A 20,128-nucleotide genomic window follows, 5' to 3' on the forward strand; every position below is an offset into this window, starting at 1 on the left:
GCAATAACTTTTCTAAACGAATTAAATATATGAAATTAAGAGGTTTGCATAGTGTAGTGCGCGTGTGTGACAAAGCTTGTGTGCGACACGTACTAGTGTTGCCAGTCAATTGCTATTATTTTTATTATCTTATGTAGCTAACCTTTTTATAGAAACAAGTCATTCTCATGATTGGTGAGTACTCTATAAAGTAGGCACATTTCAAAACCTAAAGGCTTATTTTCTTGGTATAGTTAGGTTAAAAATCTGATTGACCGTTCAAGAGACCTTCTTGCCACCATATTTTTTTTATGTAGGTCGAGGACAATATATTTCCCAAAATAAATGATTTATTAGGATCTGCTAACGCATTTCTCCAAGGCAAGGCAGTCAAGACACTGCCATACGAGACAATTATTATAAAACGTAAATCTTACCTAATATCTGAAGTAAAAAATTGCCGAAGAGAATGCTTATCCGAGCTGTTTCATACAGTCAATTCCTTTTTAGTTTCAAAATATTTTTTATATTTAAGCCACTGGCAGGTTAGGTTTCAGAATAAGATGCAAAGTCTAGACGAAGCGCTATCAGTGTCAAAAACGTATTAGATTTAACATGCTTCGCGTTAAATAAATCTCAACATATAATATAACATCCTAAAATGCGTATAATTGAAATAAATTTCGTATAAATGTCTTTGGAACGGTCAATATAGAACTTAGACAATAGATATACGAAAATGGCTACCTCCTTGAATAACAACACCAAAATTAAATTTTAATGAATTTTATAATAATGCTTTTATAATGTATCATTTAAAATTGAGACACAATAGAAGTGCAATATAACTTACGGTAGTCAAGTAGAAAATCATGTGTATTTGTTATGACATCTCAAAGATAATAAATACGAAAAGTATTGATTTCGAATGTTAGTGTGGTCTATTACATCTTCCTTATCTGTAAACTGTAATTATTAAACCCATAAAAAGTCCCTACATAATCATATTTCGACACCAAGTCACGGCTACAGCAAATTATTTATCAGAAATGTTAGGGGCCATAACATATCTCAATTATACTGCTGTAGAATAAAATATTAAGAAATTTTGTTAAACTTACAGGGTTTAATAGACAAATGTAAGCTTATTCTAACTCGCATACGTTAACAGAATTGGATTTTGAAATACGTGGTGGTTATGCGAAATGATACAATTCTTATTTGCTACGCGTCATTTATAAATGACATAATTATTAAATAAATGAAAGTATATTTAAATAAAGTACCAAGATCGAGGTGTCGAATTATACTGACATAACAGTTTTGTCAACATAACAAAAACAAAAAAGTCCTCTTTTCAAACAGAATATAAAATATTAATTATTATATAACAACAAAAACTCATTTATTTAATATTTGTGAACTGAAGATGCAATAGATTCTACTAGGGTTGACCACTTGCTTGCAAAGCATAAATTTTGATGTTAACGTTTTCTTAATTTTCTGCTTACTAACATAAAAATTATAATATCAACGAAAACGCAATAGTGTTTTTAAACGCATTTTGTTGGTACGAAAGATGTTAGTCTCTGTGTGAGCAACACTACTGCAAATAAAGTAACTTTAAATAGCAACATTCGTTTTATTTGTAACTTTCAAAGTCAAGAACTTGAATTTGTATGAAAATGTTTGTGTCGACAAATTTAGTTTTCGACTTTTCTATATACCTTACTGTTAAAGCATCTTGACTAAGCCCCCTGTGCGTTACAAAAACCTACATTTTAAGAAGCAAACACAAGGTTTTTCTTATCTTTATCTTCTCTATTTAAGAACTATAACTACCCTGCCTACCTTACCCTGCTTAGTTTGGGAAGAGTGTACTAAAATTTGCAGAAGATGATTGCCTAAGGACTAAAATACACTAATCATAAAATGTCATTTATTTAGAACTCTAAGTTATTTTCTTTAATCGTATACTATAAATCGTGCATACTAAGTAACGAAGGCATGTTTTTTTATAAGTTTGTTTGTGTTAGATATTTTCAAAACTACTGAAACATCTTTACAAGATGATAAAACGAAATTGAATTGTATAGAATTGTCTATTAAAAATAATATGAATATACAAACTTAGAAACAATAACATACAATGTTATTGAAATCTTTTTGTTCATATTAGGTCCTTACATATGAAATTGGCGTTTTGTCGTACTGGCTACTTTGACTTCAAATACCTCCTCTTTGGTTGGGAATTTCAAATTCAAATTTGTACAGCTATTTACTCATATATTTGTGCTTCGATGACAGATTTTATTGATTCCCGTCCGACTTTGGAAAGGGATCAGGGACCTATGAGATGGTGGTAATATTTAAAAATATTCGACTTTTTGTTCCTCCCATACAAAACGCCAATTTCATATGTAAGAACCTAATATAATATATTGAATTAATCAAAGTATGAACCATTGTTTTCTATGCGCTTTTGCCATCTCATAGGTAGTTCATTGATCCCTTTACTAAAAAAAAACAGTCGGACGGGAATCAATAAAATCTGTGAAGGCGATTTGGACTGCCCCATCAGAGTTAAATTTTTTCCCTTGCAAGAAGTTGTCCAAATTTCGAAAAAAATGGTAATTGTTGGAGCAAAGTCAGGGGAGTACGGAGGATGTCTTAGACATTCCAACTGAAGCTCTTCTAATTTGGTAGCCGTCTGTTGTGCAGTGTGTGGTCTAGCGTTGTCGTGAAGTAGCAGTGGCGTGGAGCGATTGACCAGCCTAGGTTGTTTAGCCGCTAGCTTTTCCATCATGGTTTGCAATTGCTAACAATAGACATCAGCCGTAATAGTCTGGCCAGATATGAGAAAACTGCAATAAACAATACCGGCCCTAGTCCACCAAACGCTTACAAGTAACTTTTTTGGGGTTAATTTTCGCTTCGCAGGATTGGCTGGCTGGCCAGGATCCAACTATTGCGCTGAGCGCTTCCGATTATCGTAAAGAATCCATTTTTCATCACAGGTGATTCGGTTTAAAATACTTTCATTATTGTGCCGGTTCAGTAATGAAACGCTGCAGTCGACGCGCGTTTGCTGGTTTGCTTCAGTCAATTCGTGAGGTACCCACCTTTCAAGCTTTTTAATCTTCCCAATTTGCTTCAAGTGAATTAAAACAGTTTTATCACTAACACCGCAGCCTGCAGCTAACTCGGACGTGGATTGCGATGGATCCGCTTCCACAATAGCCTTCAATACTTCATTATCAACTTGGGTCGAAATTTCCAGAACGAAAACGTTCGAACCAAAAACGAACTGTGTTTTCTTTTGCAACATGACCGTACATGAGTAAATAGCTGTACAAATTTGAATTTGAAATTCCTAACCAAAGAGGAGGTATTTGAGGTCAAAGTGGCCAGTACGACAAAACGCCAATTTCATAAGTAAGGACCTAATATTTAAAAATATTCGACTTTTTGTTCCTGCCATACAAAACGCCAATTTCATATTTAAGGACCTAATTATTTTGTTAAAATAGCTATGTATTATTATAAAAACTTATAATTTTTTACATAATACTAAATTCGTCGGAAAAAAAATTAAATTTAGAATTATGTAAATAATTATAAGTTTAATCCGTTCAAAAAGTGTTTTTCTTAATATTTTTGTAATCAAAATACCATTCAATTTTAATAACTAAGTAAGGAATTTAACCCAGGAATATTAATCATATTAGTTCTAGCAAAGAAATAATGATTCACTATAATTAAATATTTGTAAAATTCACCTTAACATTAAACTAAGCTAAATTTAATTGCGTGAGAATTCAATAAAATAGTAACAAAATCTTTGTAATAGGTACATCATAATATTGGCAGGCACAAACAAACATTTCATTTTTATATAAATTAGTTCCCTCGGACTAAATCATTAGTTTTGTCCCAGTTCAGGTACTTACGACCGTGGCCTATAATAATGAAGTCGAGGGCAACAGCTAGTAATTAATACTTTGTGGTTAATGCACTAAGTATGCGTTCGTCATCACAAAGTATCATTGTGTACAGTTTAGTTTCTTGTTATTTCTTTTCATAATTTGAATTAAATTGAAATCAGGAATTGAATAATGATTTAACACATTAAGTTAACGTTTCATTGCATATCAATTTTATTGCTAGCAACTCTGATAAGTCCAACGTCATTAAAACATCGAACCTCTGCGCTGTGCTTACGCGTGAAACTGTCAAATCCCGTATCGTATCGTTACGCATACAAGTTCCTCCCTACTTGTTTTTCAACTTTTTCTTTCAAAAACGCCGATTTTTAGTTCGTATCGGATCTGTAAAATGTGATAAACTTTAAAAATTACCGTGTCGTATAAGCGTACTATTTTAAACTTAAGTTTTATATACACAATCTATCTTTGGACATAAGATTAACCGTTAAAACTGAATTTCGTAATTTTTGTGAGTGAACAAGTTATAAAGTGATTTTAAAGAAGAAAATTGGATGTTTTTGGAGTATTAACAAGGACTATAGTTTTGCCCTTGATAAGGTAAGCAAGTTTTATTATATTTAACTATTCTTTGGTGATACTAACAACTTTAACGAAAGTGCGACCAAGTTGCCTACTTAGGATTATGAAAGTAGGCTTCGAAGGAATTCCAACGCAATATGTCAGACGTACAGATTAAATTACCATTACAAGTTCTTTAGACGTGTATTTTAATAATACACTATTTTAATCGAGCGAGTTTTTAATTAATTTTTTTAATTAAACTTCATTTATCGATAACCTTCACTAAATTCTAATAACTTCCTAATTTGAATTTCGAATTCTGCAATGTAAGTTCTATTTTGTAATTTGTTGTTATCAGCCAAAGTATATTCAATATTTTTTTTTTAATTATGAAATACTGACCCACAAGTCACACAATTATGTTCAATTTGACATGAATAACACATACTTGTGTTCCCAAAGTAGGTACCAAGTTACATAGAAAAACATATAACATTAAATACAAAACAGTAGAAGTAAAAAATATATTATGCACTTAGCCTAAACAGAGTTTTAACAATTATTGTTTTTAGTATGTATTACACAGAGATTGCTACATTCAACGCAATAAACACATTCAAATTATTTCACAGTTTAGATTTTTTTTATATAGTATTTATTTTTTATCTCTATGTATATAAAATTCTCATGTCACAAAATTTGTTCCCATACTCCTCCGAAGCGGCTTGACCGATGCTTATGAATCTTTTATGCATATTTTTTGAATCTGAGAATCGCCTACTATCTGTCTTTCAAACCCCAGACAATTTTTTATTAGGATACAGCATATAATTAATTGTCACCCCTCTACGATCAACCTCTATTTTTAATTATAGTATATTGAACTAAAAAAGTGTTTCCTGGAAATAATATACATAGCAAAACGATGTTTGGCGGGTCACCTAGTATATTTATATTATTGTTTTTTTTCAGTAATTATAACAGTTTTTCTAAGCTTTCTAAGTCTACTTTTCTTGATATTTGTATAACACAAGATAAAACAGAGTAATCACTATTTAGTCTATATTCTTTATTTAAGAACAGTTTTAAATAGTTAAAAGACCTTTCTGTCCATCAGAAGTTTTTTTTAATCTATAATACTTTTAACGCTATCATGTTTTTGACAATTCCTCAGACTAGACTTGAGATTAAATATTTGCGAAGTCTTTTAGGTTTTGTTCTATAGAATTTTTATTTATAATATGGATTCAAGAATAATACCCTTCAAAGAGTTGCTATTCAGACAATGTTTTATGATGCAGTTATCATTTGTATTATCACTCGTACTATTGTTTTATTTATATCTGAATGACATAATGAGGTCCTTTGAGATTATTATATTCTTACTGAGTAGTCACTTTTAAATCAACTTCAATAATAGATTTTAAATTTTTTTAAGTTCAAAAGTCTTGATTCTACTAAAATATATTTTTGATTTGTTTTCCCTTTCTTGCAGTTTTTTACTTCAGTTAATATTAACAATTTCAAATTGGACATATAATTAAAATAGCTTTGTTTTTATTGGTATTTATCTGGTTGTAGATTAATTTTATGTACTTTATAATCTTCAACAATAAATGGAGTAACATAAATGTATTTTTAAATTGCAACCAGTAAATCTTGAGATTAGCATGTTCAAACATACACACTCTTCAGATTTACAATACAGATGAAAAGTTTATTAATTCCAAAGCATCAACTAAAGTAATAAAAATAAAATGCAGTAATTGAAATTTAATTATCAAATAATATATTATTAATAGATTGATATCATTATAATTAAATGGCAATTTTAACATACTTGACCTCAGTTGGTCATTAACCTAATGTGTGGTAATAATTCTTAGAATTAAACAATATAAGCTGTTTATAATTAATCTGAACGTAAAATTTCCCTTATTTCTTTAACTGTTTACATAAATGGAAATGATAATAAATTATTCAATGTAATGAATGAATAATATTATTATATACTAGCTTTTTGGGTTTACTTTACAACCTATTTAGCTATAATCATTTAAAAACCTTCCTAGGAATTTATTATTTTTGAAAACTATACAAAAATGTATACCCATGACAAGTGCAACAGGTCTTTGTATTTATGTTCTTTTAATCTATGAATGAAATTAGCTAATTCATTATTCGTTGACAGTAAAGGCCAAGCTATGTTATGATGCAAGTGCAATTTTATCACAATTACAAGGTTAGTTGATACTGATAAGCCGTTGCAAAGAAACTGAGGCGAATATAGAAATAAGGTATTTTGTTATAAAATGTATTATGTAAAAATAAATCCTCCGGCTGCATCTGTATGAACAAGACAAGTAACAGTTAATTCTATGTGTAATAAATAAATACTGCACAGATTAATTATAATCAGCTTATATTTGCTAGTTTATTCTATACAAAACAAGGAAATGTTACGCATATTTTATCATCTGCACAAGACACGAAACAAGGCATAAAAAGTGTCCTTGATAAAAGCCGTTATGGTGATATCATCGCCATACTTAAAAATTATCACGTAATTCCTCTTAGGTTTTAATTGTCTTTATCATAGAATATAAAAACACGTCCGCACCGTGTCTCACGTGATATTTTAACTGACTACAAATGATTGAGTGTTTTACAACTGCTTCTGTCAAAATCGTATTGGATTTGACATAAGGGTGCCATAGTCAACTCTGAATCCTTTGTCTTAGCTTCCCATAAATTGGTTTCTAATAAACTAGTTTCGGTATAAAATATCCCGGATTATTTTTTTATAGAACAGTAGGCAAACGAGCAGGAGGCCGTCGCCGATAGACACTCTCAATGCCAGAGGGCTCGCGAGGGCTGCCGGCCATTCAAGAATTGGTTCGCTCTTTTCTTGAAGGACCCTAAGTCGAATTGGTTCGAAAATACTTCAGTGGGCAGCTGGTTCCACATAGCGGTGGTGCGCGGCCTAAAATGCCTTGAAAAACGCTCTGTCGTGGAACGGCGGACGTCGAGGTGATACGGGTGGAATTTTGTATTCTGCCTGAATGTCGACGTCCGATGATGAAACTCAGCGGCAGCAGCTCAGCTCAGGTATTAATCCCACCAACTCCTCTGAACACTCTCCATGGTAAATGCAGTAGAAGTGACCCCACATGTCTACGCAACGCAAAAGGATCGAGCCGCTCGGAGAGGGATTGGTTATCGACGATTCGAACCGCTCTTCGTTGAAAGTGGAAGGAACTGGTGCTGGGGAGCCCCCGCCCAGAGGTGAGAACAGTATTCCATGTGGGGCCGTATTTGCGCTTTATAGCGTTGCAAGCGGTGGCCCGGAGTGAAGTACTGTCTCGCCTTGCTGAGCACACCAAGCTTTTTGGAGGCTAATTTAGCCTTTCCCTCCAAATGACCGCGGACTGAACGTCGTTCGATATGTCAACGCCAAGTATTCCGATGCTGGCTGTGGCTTTAAAAAGAGTGTCTTCGAAAAGAGGAGTAGCGACAAATTGGTCCTAGATGTAAAGTTTTGTGTCAACTCGTTGGCGAGACTAGTTAGTTGGCGTATATATCGATTGAATACCCCTAAAGTTTTTGTAAAACGCTTTGAGATTTGAGGAGTTTCAAATATAAATTAAAAATACATTCCATAGTATAAAATAGCTGTTATTTCGATCTTTGTGTATTATGGTTTTTGATATTTCAGTTAAAGCCACGCTTGGAGTTTATATTTTGCTCAAGGCTTAATTTGGTTGGCGTTGGTTTTACGAAATAAATAATTGTTGAAGTTAAAGTGGTCCCTCAATAAATAGATACTTACACTGTTAGTACTAGTTTGCGTCTGAAGTGTAAACTAACTGTTGTGGTCTCTGACAGAATGACCAGCGCTATGGAACACGTCTGCTCCACAGCACAAAGCTGAGCCAGGGCCTGTTACAACCACAGCACACATAAACTTAAAATGTACCTAATTTTGTTTTGTTATTTTGAATATTTTTTTTATTATTATTATGTGTATTTCATTAGTAATAAATGTTATGTCTATGTCTAAATAGACGTACTCTCTAAATACCCCCGATTAAGTGAGAATACTTTGTTTATCTAGCGAGTCGTTAGACTTGGTGTGCTGAGAGAAATTACATTTTCCCAAGATAAGATGGCGCCATCATAACACTTTTTTGCCGCCACATTTATTACTTTGTTATGACTCAAATTGTTCAAATTAATTTATGATATCGTATTTCTTACATAGAAGTTTAAATATTCGTTACTTTTGTATGAACTAATGAGTAATGACCAAACAATTCGATAATAACATTGCATAAGCTACAAGTTTTTGTGACCCAATAACTCGTTAAGTGCGAGCGGGATGTGCAGAGCGAGACAAACGAAACAGGTGTAATCAAGTTCATGACTGGACGCGGGAAAATCAAATTTAAGAATTACAATTTTTTTTTAAACCAAGCCAAACTCTCGTTACAGAATATTTTAATTTAACACAGATTATAAAAACATTAGACCACAGATTATGAAAATACAAATGTTAATTTTATTAAAATTTTAAACTAAGCCAAAACTAATAATTTTTAACACTAAAAATTCCTTAAGTCGTGGCATTAAGATGCGACTTGTGTGTTCGAAGGAGTTATATCTTCGTTGAGGCAGAATAATTTCCACCCGTACAAACCGTTCCAACAGTTTCTTGTATAAACAATAAAAAAATGAGGTCAAGAACAGCCCTTATTGCATAACTTCCGTCTTGATGTTTTCGTATGCTATACGATGTAGTTCCCTCAACAATGTCACATTTGGATAACCGTCAGTCACAGTAAGGGTTCACGGGTTGTGGTCACTGGATTCTTAACTCGTGCTATGTAAAACAAATAATTTCTATAATATTTATTTATTCAGACTTCGTTGCAAAAATAAACGAAACACAAATACCACGATACATAAAAATTACAAGTGATGCAACTGGCGGCCTTATTGCCGATAAGCGATCTCTTCCAGGCAACCCTAGTAAGAGAAAAACTAAGAAAGAAAAATCATGCAAGAAGTGCAGAACCAAATGTTATATAAAATCCTTAATCTAAAGTAATGCAAAGAAAAATATTAATAACAAACCAAAAATGTAAAAGCTAATCTTATAGATTCAGGAATAGCGATGCAAATGCCATACAAAAGAAAAGGAAACAGAAAAATTGCACAGGTCACGATTCATCAGGATAAGATAAGAGATTAAAAGATGATAGACAGGTAGCCAATCGTATGGAGTCCATTCAACAACTTAATGAATCCGAGGAGATCCTAAATGAATTGCCTATGAAGGATGGGCTGTGGTAATTTCCAATAAACATCTATTGGAAGAGCGTAACATATAGTTAGAAGGACCTAAGAATTTTTGAGATAAGAAGGGGTTTTGGGATTGATAAGAATTGAGTATAGTAATATAATCAGATACAATATAATCTATATTATGATATCATCGAAATAGGAAGTTAACTTGTAGTATACTTAAACAGATAACTCCAAGTATAACTCACGTACACTTAAAATGTAAACCTACATCTTCTAACGCAGTGTTTCCCACAGGGGGCATTTTGTTTGTTAAGGGGGGTAGTCGAAATCAGTTAAATATAACACAACGTGGTGACTTGAGACTAAAGCTGACCAAATTGGAACCCAATATATAATCTGCAGCAAGCAACAGACGCAAGGATCTCGCTTAGTTTATATATCATAATCAACATATATAAGTATGTATACTAGCTGACCTGGCAAACGTCGCTTTACCATGTATATTATTTCCAGGAAACATTTTTTTAGTTCTAATTACCTATCTACTATAATAAAAAATAGGCGTTGACCTTATAGGGGAGATAATTAAGGGTTGTATGTATTTTTTTTATGCTGTGTCATAAAAAGAAAATTTTTTTTGGGTAGACACCCATTATCACTTAGGGGCTTGAAAGATACATAGTAGCCGACTTACTGAATATGCATAAAATTTATAAGTATCGGTCGAGCCGTTTTGGAGGAGTATGGGAACACACATTGTGACACAAGAATTTTACAATATAGAGATACAATAAGAATTTTATTTATATATATATATATAGCATTATCACAATGTGCTTATATATATATATATATATATATATATATATATATATATATATATATATATATATATATATATATATATATAATGCAACAACTCATCGAAACCAGTGACTAACTCATGAATGGACGTCAAGACTGAATGCCAAATTCCACCCGTTCCACCTTGACGTCTAGTTCTAAGTGATATCCCTAACCCCTAAATCGTCTGTATTTCTGGTTTAAGTATTGCTGATTAAAAAAAATACTTCGATATGATTTTAACCTGTATGTATCAGCTTCTAAACAAATGGACGCTACGATGATGGAGACCGGTATTCAGTATTGTTGGTCTAGTGGCTTCAGCGTGTGACTCTCATCACTGAGCACCTGACTTTCTTTCTATGTGCGGATTTAACATTCGGTGCGGTGAAGGAAAACGTCGGGAGAGCTTACCTTAGACATTGTGTGTCACAGGAGGCTGATCACCTTGTCTATTAGTTGACGAATGATCGTGAAACTGATACAGAAATCTAAGGCTCATACCTAAAAAGGTTGTAGTGAAAAATCTTACAGAAGTAATACAGTAGTACAGTAACATTTGGAACACTTATTCGCTGGTACGTAGACACTCTTGATGATGGAGTTCGTTATCTGGTGATATTCAGGAAAGATCGCGCCTTAATAAGACAATATTGGGACAGTTGTTCGGCGGCCGTAGTTCATATATTTAACGTTAATAACGTTGGCGCTACATTTTAGTAGTAGGCCTCAGATTTGTCTATATGATTCACATTATTTTCCAATTGAAAGACTTCTGTGCCTGACCAATTTTGGATCCTACCCCGATTTCCCCACGATGTTTTCCTTCACCGAACATTAAATATACTAAATAACTAGCTGCCTCCGCGAACTTCGTTTCTACTTAATGTGGTTTTAGTTGGCCTTAATACCGTGACACGAAAGAATAATTTCACTGTATTATCGTCACTATAATTTGAATTTGATTTACACTTCGGTCTAAGTAACACGTGGTTGGGTATGCTAACACCAAAAATTAAAAAAAAAGTTTATACTTTAGCCTCAATAACACGTGGTAATCATGATATTGAATTGGAGCTTATATGACACGATTGTCGGTTTACCATAGCAGTGCCATCTATTGTTTACTCACTCAATCCAGTCGAAAAGTATCTTTTGGAGTTAACAGATAATTGTGACTGTCAATTAATTACAGACAAATAATTTGCAATAAAATAAAATTGCGACTATAATTAAAGATCTAAGCTATCCTATCTCTTAAGTTGGACCAGACTGCTCACCGTGTGCTTAATTTAATTTAAAATTGGTTAAGTAGTTTAGGAGGCCATCGCGGACAAACATCGTGACAGGAGATTTATATATATTAAGAAGATATTATATCATCAATTTGAATTCACTCAATCCGGCTGAGCTAAAAATAGTGAGATTTAAACATAAGGGAGCCACATGTTAACACGTGCTGAACACCCGGTGAATCTTCCTTTACATAAACAGAACTGGTTTCTTTCAACCAACAAATAAAGTCCGAGGGCATTGCGTTCTAGGCTTTGTCGAAAATATTTTTGCTTTTTAATTACCTCAATTAATTATATGGATATCGGTTAACATGAAAAATTTGGCCTGGTAGCTTCAGCGTGCGACTCGTCCAAGAGCGAAGGTTCGAACTTTGCATAACGCTCCTGGTGAAGGAAAATAGTGAGGCATGCGTTAGTGGATGTGGAAGGCTGATCATCTACTTGGCTATTAGAAATATAATCACGATACAGAAATCTGAGGCTCGGAACTGTTAGGATTCATAAACCAGACAGCGCTGAGTCTGTGTCTGATTCGGGAATCTTTCGGGGTTTAAGGCTGGCAACGCACCGCGAGCCTGTCATTGAGTGTCTTTGGGAGGCGGTATCACTGAATCAGGTGAGCCACGTGCCTCTTTTGTTCTATAAAAAGTCTCTTTCTGACCCCTCATCTTCATATTTAAGACTAAGTATTATCGTGTAAAGGGCTTTGGTTATACTACCCAACTCTTAGGGGCAGTTCAAGTATTACGTAAATAGATTTACTGCCTCCCCCCCTCCTCTTGTCAGCAAAAGCAAAGCTCTCAAAAATAATAATACATAAACGCATTATTTTCTGTAGGAATCCTCGAAAATGCATTTCGTTGTCAAGCATAGACAATGTGTGGGTTCACAGCGGCGGGAGTGACGTGTCGATCACGTGATTGGTAAATCAGTTGACGTTTGTGTCCCGCGCCGTGTACGATGCGCAAACTTTCCCCCACAACCTTGTTTAATGCTCAAGAAGTTTGCCGGTATCTGTACACCTACACGTACATACCCTCACTTTTACACCATCACACAACACAGCCAAATTAGGTACCACTTAGTCTAATGTATTAAATAATTTTTATTGTTTGTTTCCTTTTGTTAATTTTTTAACCTTTTTGTAAATAGTCTGGCTATAATTTTAGTGTAATTTGTTATTATATATAATTTTTGTTAACTGTAGTACGCAATAAATAAATACAAATAATAATTTATCGTTAAAGACAGAACCATAAGGTAACACTGCTCTAGAATGTCGCATCTCTAGTAAACTATTTAAAAAGTATTCAAAGATAATCACGTCATAATCCATAAATAACTTAAATTATCTCGTGACTAATAAGATAATGAACGTGGGTTCCGTGTTAATTAAATTGCATCCGTCACAGTCCGAGTCGTATTTGCTGGATTAGATTTTTAATACGGCAAATATATAGAAAAGCAACGTTGCTAGTTTAACTTTATTACTTATATAATACTGTTAATTTTAACGTAAGACCTTTTATTATAACTAACAGAGATTTAAGTTCCAGTCTAGTAATAGTGTTTTAGTGGGTTCATACAATCGTGTAGTTTCACCTACAATTCAGAAACACTTTATAGAATAAAAAAACATGTGTGCAATTCACACGTGTTAGAAGTGAAACCTTCAAAAACAATGTTTTTATTATTAATAATATGTAAATTGGACGTTTTTCAATGTCTAAAAGTAGGATAAAACTTTTAATTAAAAAAATAACACACCACGCTATCTTACTAAAACGCTGTAATACGCAGCCGCATACAGTGTACAGTAAGCTCACGTAGTTTTCACATGCACTACACACGTTAAATGCTCAAATACAAGCACGTATTAAACAGTGTGCAATATACATACACACTGACATCTGCTCTCTCGCTCTGGCTCACAAATTACAGGCGACTATGCTTAGAAGACGGGAGTGGGGACGCTACGAAGTATGGCACAAAGAGGAGAGACCGATAATATACAAATTGTATGTATATTTCTGTCTCATTCTTTCCCCTGGCTTCATCCTACACATTTTTTTATTTGTGTCTCTTACCTGTCGTTTTTTCGTTGCATCCGGTTTGAAATCACAACGATTCTAAAGAAGTTTCACTTCAATAATAAAACTAATAAATAAAAAAACCATTACACTACGTAACATCAAAAATTTACACGCTCCTTCAACTAATCATTTGAGGCTAAGTGGCAGATGAAAGGAGTTTTGACCACGCACGACTTGGTTGAAGAATCCAAAATTAAAGTCGTCATAATTTTAGTCGTAATAAGAAAAATCAAACTACAAACATGAGGCAATGCAATGAAATTTCCAAACCTGGCATTTTTAAATTCTTTGTCGCAATTTTTATTCTGACATAACAATTTACTGCTTTCGGTAGACAATTACAGTAAATCTACAGATTCGAATCAATTAGCAATTTAACGCTTGCGGATCTCCAACATTCTTTGCACTGACGGAAACAAGCCATTTACGGTCAGTCTTTTTCCGTCGCTCGGTGTGTGTGCACGTCCGTGATTTTCTAAGTTTAGTGCAAAAAAATTAGTGTTGTGTTTGTGACGCTTGGATACATTTAACGGATCTTGTATTGGTATTTGCAACGATTTCATATCGAGAGATTTATAGTTTAAATTTGGTTAAACTTTTTTCGCTGTTATGTGTCACGGATAACTTAACTGTTGATGTTTTATAAAATTTTAACATAATTCAGGCAATTAAGTTTACAAAAGTTTTGTGTATGCTCTTAATGGAGTTAAAATTTTTATTTAGTTTTTTACTTGTTGCTAGTTTGTAATTTATGTTCTTATATGATTGTGTGTGTAAAATTGGTGACGTCATAATCACGCTTACATGTTTTAGGACTTATAAAGTAAAAGCTAAATATTTACACACTCGCTTCCGTCGGTATGTCTTCCCGCGGTTTTCAAGTTTTTTGCGACCCAAAATTAATCGTGTTAAAATAATTGCCTCGAAGGAAGACCCTCAGCGCTATGTTTGAGTCTCAAAAATGTATTGGATTTGAAATTGTACAAATATCACTAATGTGTGTGTAAAATTTGTGACGTCATAATTTTTTGCCTTAAAGGCAATGTTGTTTCATAAATAAAAACAAAACGTTACCACACGCTTCCGTCGGCATTTTTTCCCGCGTGTTATGTTTTTGCCACTCAAAAAAATGTGTATAGGATTTTGACATCGGCAGTTAAAGCAATAGATAGTTTCGATTATATTTTTAACTGCGCAACTTTATATTAACCGAAGCCAACCAACAAACTAAACCAAAGCGTGGCTATAACTATTATTATTATTATTGTATTTATAAAATAGGGGGCAAACGGGCAGGAGGCTTACCTGATGTTAAGTGATACTGAAATATTAACAAACATACTCCAAGACTAAAACTACTTGAATGTATTTTTGATGCATTATTGAAATCACCTTTCAAATAAAAATAAACTTTTGCAGTTTATAATTGATATTTAGGGTTATATTATTATATGTGTTTATTTAACAACGCTCGTAGGAAGGAAAACCTCGTGAATTTAAACTGTTTTAATTTCCTTATTAGATATTGTTTAACGTTTAAAATAATTCCTGGTAGCTTTAGCGTGCTACTCGTGCAGGAGGTCGTAGGTTCGAACCTTGCATAACACTCGCTCCTGGTGAAGGAAAATAGTGCGGCCGGAGTTAGTCAGACCTGATTGTAGCGCCCCTGGTTTTTTGGGTAGGGTTTAAAACTAACAAATAGCTTACAAGGCTTTTAATATACATGATGTTAACTTTCTAACGAAAGTTTCATTGTTGCAAATGCCTGTCCGGAATAAACTTATAGATAGCATTTAAATAGAGGTCTCAAGTATTTATTTACTACGTATTACTACATCTAACTACTTTTATATAACAAAAAACAATGACACCAAACATATATCCAAATATGGAATATATAATACAAAAAAAGGAAAAATGCAATATTGGCTGTGTTATGTGTGTGGGTGTGTGTATTTATGTTCTTATGATACAGAATATTAGCGCTATGTATATCCTTAATACTCCTTAACCATATTCCACTATATGATGTCCAATTCGACTTCTGGTCCTTCGTTAATTCTTAAAGAAGAAAAGTCTTGTATGCCATTACAGGCTGTGCATGTTTCAAATACGGAGAAGTACAGCCCCTGGTCTTTAGTTCTTTATCAAACTGTTGTAATATACTGCAGTAGACGTGTTTATCTGTGTGATAAGTGACGTCAGAGTTGATTGATAAATGATATGAAGACGAATTAGTTTGTAAAATTTTTGGCAGATACAGTATTTGATCGCAGTTTATCAAAATTCAATAAGGTTGGTACGAATTTGATATATCATGCGCCAAAAGGGCAGGAGTCTGTTGTTAAGTGATATGCCCATGGACAGTTATTCATATTCATATATTTATTTGCATTCCATAATGTTACAATAGATGTTTAAGAGGCTTAAAGCTAGGTACAATATTATGGACCCTGGTAGGGCACAGCATAAGAAGGCATTACAAAATTAATAGTAACAAAATAGTACATAAAATTTTACATTAATTATATAGAATAACATTTTTTTATTCTTATTTATTTAATTTAGAATATTTAGGGATTAATAATTATGAAATTAAACTATATTTTTATCTTCTAGGTACTCATTAACGCTATAATAACATTTACGTATAAGAAGTTTTTTAGTTTGTTTGTAAATATATGTATCTTTTTTTCATTTCTTAGTGTCTCAGGTTAAGTCAGTCAGTTACATTGCCCAAAGCGTCGCGAGTGGCTTTTAAGAATTGGTTGAATTGCGCTCTTTTCTTAAAGGCCCTCTAAGTCGAATTGGTAACTTCTGTCGGTAAACAACATTAAGTATCTCAAATTATCGTGATTTATGTGTCTTTTACTTTTTATTTTCAATCTATCATCTTTTTAGTTTGGTTTGTTTTTGTTTCCTGTTTAGTTTTGTCTTAATAACTGTGTTTAACATGTATTTTTGCACTTCTTGCCTATCTTATGTAATTTAATACTTTTTTTTTCTTTACTCACAGTGGTTGGTGGAAGATATTGCTCGAAAGCGATAAGGCCGTCAGTTGCCCTCCTTTTGATTAAATTATGTTCATTTTTTTGATATTGTAATGTAACGAAGTGTTAATAAATAAAATAAAAAAATGTCAACTGTCAATTATCACCTGACAAATGTTCATTGACAACTCGCCTTCCGGGAAAGGTAGTCCTGCCATGTCTATTCGGTAATTTTCCGATATGCAATTGGCAATTCAAACCCCCAATTTTATGTGCCTAAGTTGAAAGAATACCGGATATGGTCAATTGTCATCGGTCTAAAAACGTCTGGCTTAATTAATGTCGCGCATGAAACTGTGATAGATATATCCTTATTAATTTTTTCATTCCTTTAATCCTTAGTTTTCGTCTGTCTTTCTTCAATATAGCGTCAACCCAATAGAGACGAAAACAACTACAGTAATCCCATCCGGGGGTCTACCACGTTATAGTATTAGTCTCATTGTATAACACTATTTAAATAGGTGGAAAGGTTATAGTTTTGACAAATTATTATAAATTTCATGCAACAGCAATACCACGTTATATGGGGGTCGGAAATGGCGTTATAGGGGGGATTACTAAGGTATTCATTTAGCAGAAGGAACTTCCTTGTTTGCCCTTTTTCGATGTATTTGCAATCTACAAAGTTCAAGGCCCTATTACGCATACCTGTAAATAACATATTTAAAAACATTTACATAAAGAGTAAATAGCCACGCTCAAAAGAGAGACGTTCAAACCTCATCTGTGCTAATATATATTTTTATGCCCAATTAACACTTTTTCACTATGAAGTGATGAACAAATACCGGCATATTGATTCTATGAGTGCTATACGCCAAAATGGAATTGGTTTTTGACAGGTGACAAGTCATAGTTCGCGCCAAGTCATATCCTATCACCCTTGGCACAAACCTTTTGTCTTTAATCAAATACGGTTTTGATGTAACAGAAGTCTCACCGTGAGCCTCTCCAAAAAGGTTTGTTTTTTAATAAAAATTAAATGCTGAACTTTTGGATTTATATTTTATCAAAAGAACAAGGCCGTGATACTAGTTTAAAATCTCACGAAAACCGGTTCAGTTAGGGAGATGCTCTATTGTTAACAATAAATGTTTGTTATGTAGATTTGGAATAGTGAAAAATTGTTATGTAGTGCAGTTTTTCCTCACATAATACGCACATACCAGTAACCGCTTTGAAATAACGTTTTTATTGCTATAAAAACTATGCATTTTAATATTTTCTATCTGTAGACCGTGACATAAATCGTAAAGAAGCCATAGATGCTACACAATTTTTTCTAATCTCGTCTGCCTGTGTCCGGTAAATTTAAATTTGGAACGCCCGCGGCGTCAAATCGGGTTCGTTATCGAATTCAAAAATGGAACGTGTTTGAATTGTTCGGTTGAGACGTGTGACCTTGACGTCCGGTTCGAGGGTTGGGACCTTAGTGTGGGCGTGTTCTTAAGCTTAGCGATGAATTGTTTTATCGATTGGTAAAAACTGTATAAAGTTTTAAAGCAATCGTTAAACGCATTTCACGCCAATAACACGTTATCAGACAATAAATATAATATTGAAAGCATTAATTATTTGCGAAATAACAATTAGTTGTATTTTTAACACAACACAGTCGTGCTTTATCATGAACTCGTGAGTCATTGAAAATAATTTGCTACAGTACACATTATGATTAATTTGTAAATTTCGTATTAATTGAGTTACGTGAGATAACTATAGTATATTGTCTATGTATGTATGTGTGTATGTAGTTTGGACTCAGTTTCCGCACTAATATGCTCATTTTGTCCGTTATTCGTAAAGTTCTGGTTAATTAGGCCAGCCTAGGTCATTCCAGAAGCTCAGAAGTTAAGCACTTCGCAGGCTTCACGTAGCGACCTTACTGCGTAGAGGAATCAATCAAACAGCCTCTGCACAAGGGACTGCTTGTCGCATCAATGATAAAGAGATGTTTATAAGGAGACCGTTGTCCCTATCATTATTTTTAGATTTGTTCTGTTGAGGTCTAGAAGTCACTTTGTCACTAGCGGGCTTACTGCTGGCAGTGCCATTATTAAATTCTCTATCTCTTTCTTATCTCCTGGTACGATTTCTAGAGGTTGGGTGCTAGTTTGTGAATCCTTGTACATGTATGTGTTATATGTGTTTATTTATTCATTGCTACAGCTTATTCAAACACATAGCAATTATTATAAATATAGCCAAAACGGAATACATTTTATACAATTTAATTAATTATTTATTTTCTTTATTATGCATCGTTGCAGTAATACATACATACAGCAACATTAAAATCATTAAAATAGGTCCCAACCTGGATGGTTTAGATTCACAAATCAGCTCGACACAAGGCGCTGCAGTCGATACTCTCATACTTTGTTTAATATCCTAATTGCTTGTAATATCATGCAGAACAACTTCTCTCGGGTCTTCTATTATATACATAGACTTTAATGTTCCAGCACAAAACTACTTTATTACCGACGATGACGTATTTACAGCTCCTAAAACTTAAAGATTAAAGTTCGATTGAAATTTAGAATTGACTTAGATTTAGAAGTGACAGGCAGTTGCTCCTAATCCGTCTTTTGGCATCTAAGACATTATACAAAAAAATGCAATAGACTACGTGCCATGCAAATACTGGGGCAATCCAACTTCTTGAACCTACAACAAATAACCCTTTGCGTTAATAAATGTGTGTACCTTAGTGAAAGCTAGTCATAAAAAATATTACTTTTATTTATATCAGAAATGCAAAATATATACATTATACTTTTTTATCTACGATAATCGATTCTGTGTGCCTACGGGCAAATACCTCCCCCATTGTCCCCCTTTTTACCTTATTGTATAGCAATCCTCCAGGCCCTTCCAGCTATTTCCATGATTTCATCGCACCCCCCCCCCCCCCCCTTAAATTGCCTATCTCTGTTTCTTTTATGGCCTCTTGGTTGCCATAGTTTAATCTCTAAGTGTTACAATGTTCCTCCATTTCCAGTTTAGTTGTATATGTGTAACGTTAGCAAAGCCTGTTTTATCTCTTA

General features: G+C 33.5%; 1 protein-coding gene across 4 annotated transcripts in view; it reads left to right on the forward strand.

Moving 5' to 3' along the window:
- The first annotated feature begins 4,237 nt into the window (after positions 1-4,237).
- Positions 4,238-20,128, forward strand: part of LOC123717967 (spectrin beta chain, non-erythrocytic 1) — a 105,233-nt gene continuing 89,342 nt past the window's right edge. For 3 of the 4 annotated variants that reach the window (XM_045674262.1, XM_045674261.1, XM_045674264.1), the window contains exon 1: positions 14,472-14,569. The gene's annotated coding sequence lies outside the window, so the exon portion shown is untranslated. Of the gene's footprint in view, positions 4,524-14,471; positions 14,570-20,128 lie in introns of those variants that run through there. The other variant, XM_045674263.1, reaches the window with a different exon arrangement.

The sequence above is a fragment of the Pieris brassicae genome, chromosome 14, assembly GCF_905147105.1.
Source record: "Pieris brassicae chromosome 14, ilPieBrab1.1, whole genome shotgun sequence".
Lineage (NCBI taxonomy): Eukaryota > Metazoa > Arthropoda > Insecta > Lepidoptera > Pieridae > Pieris > Pieris brassicae.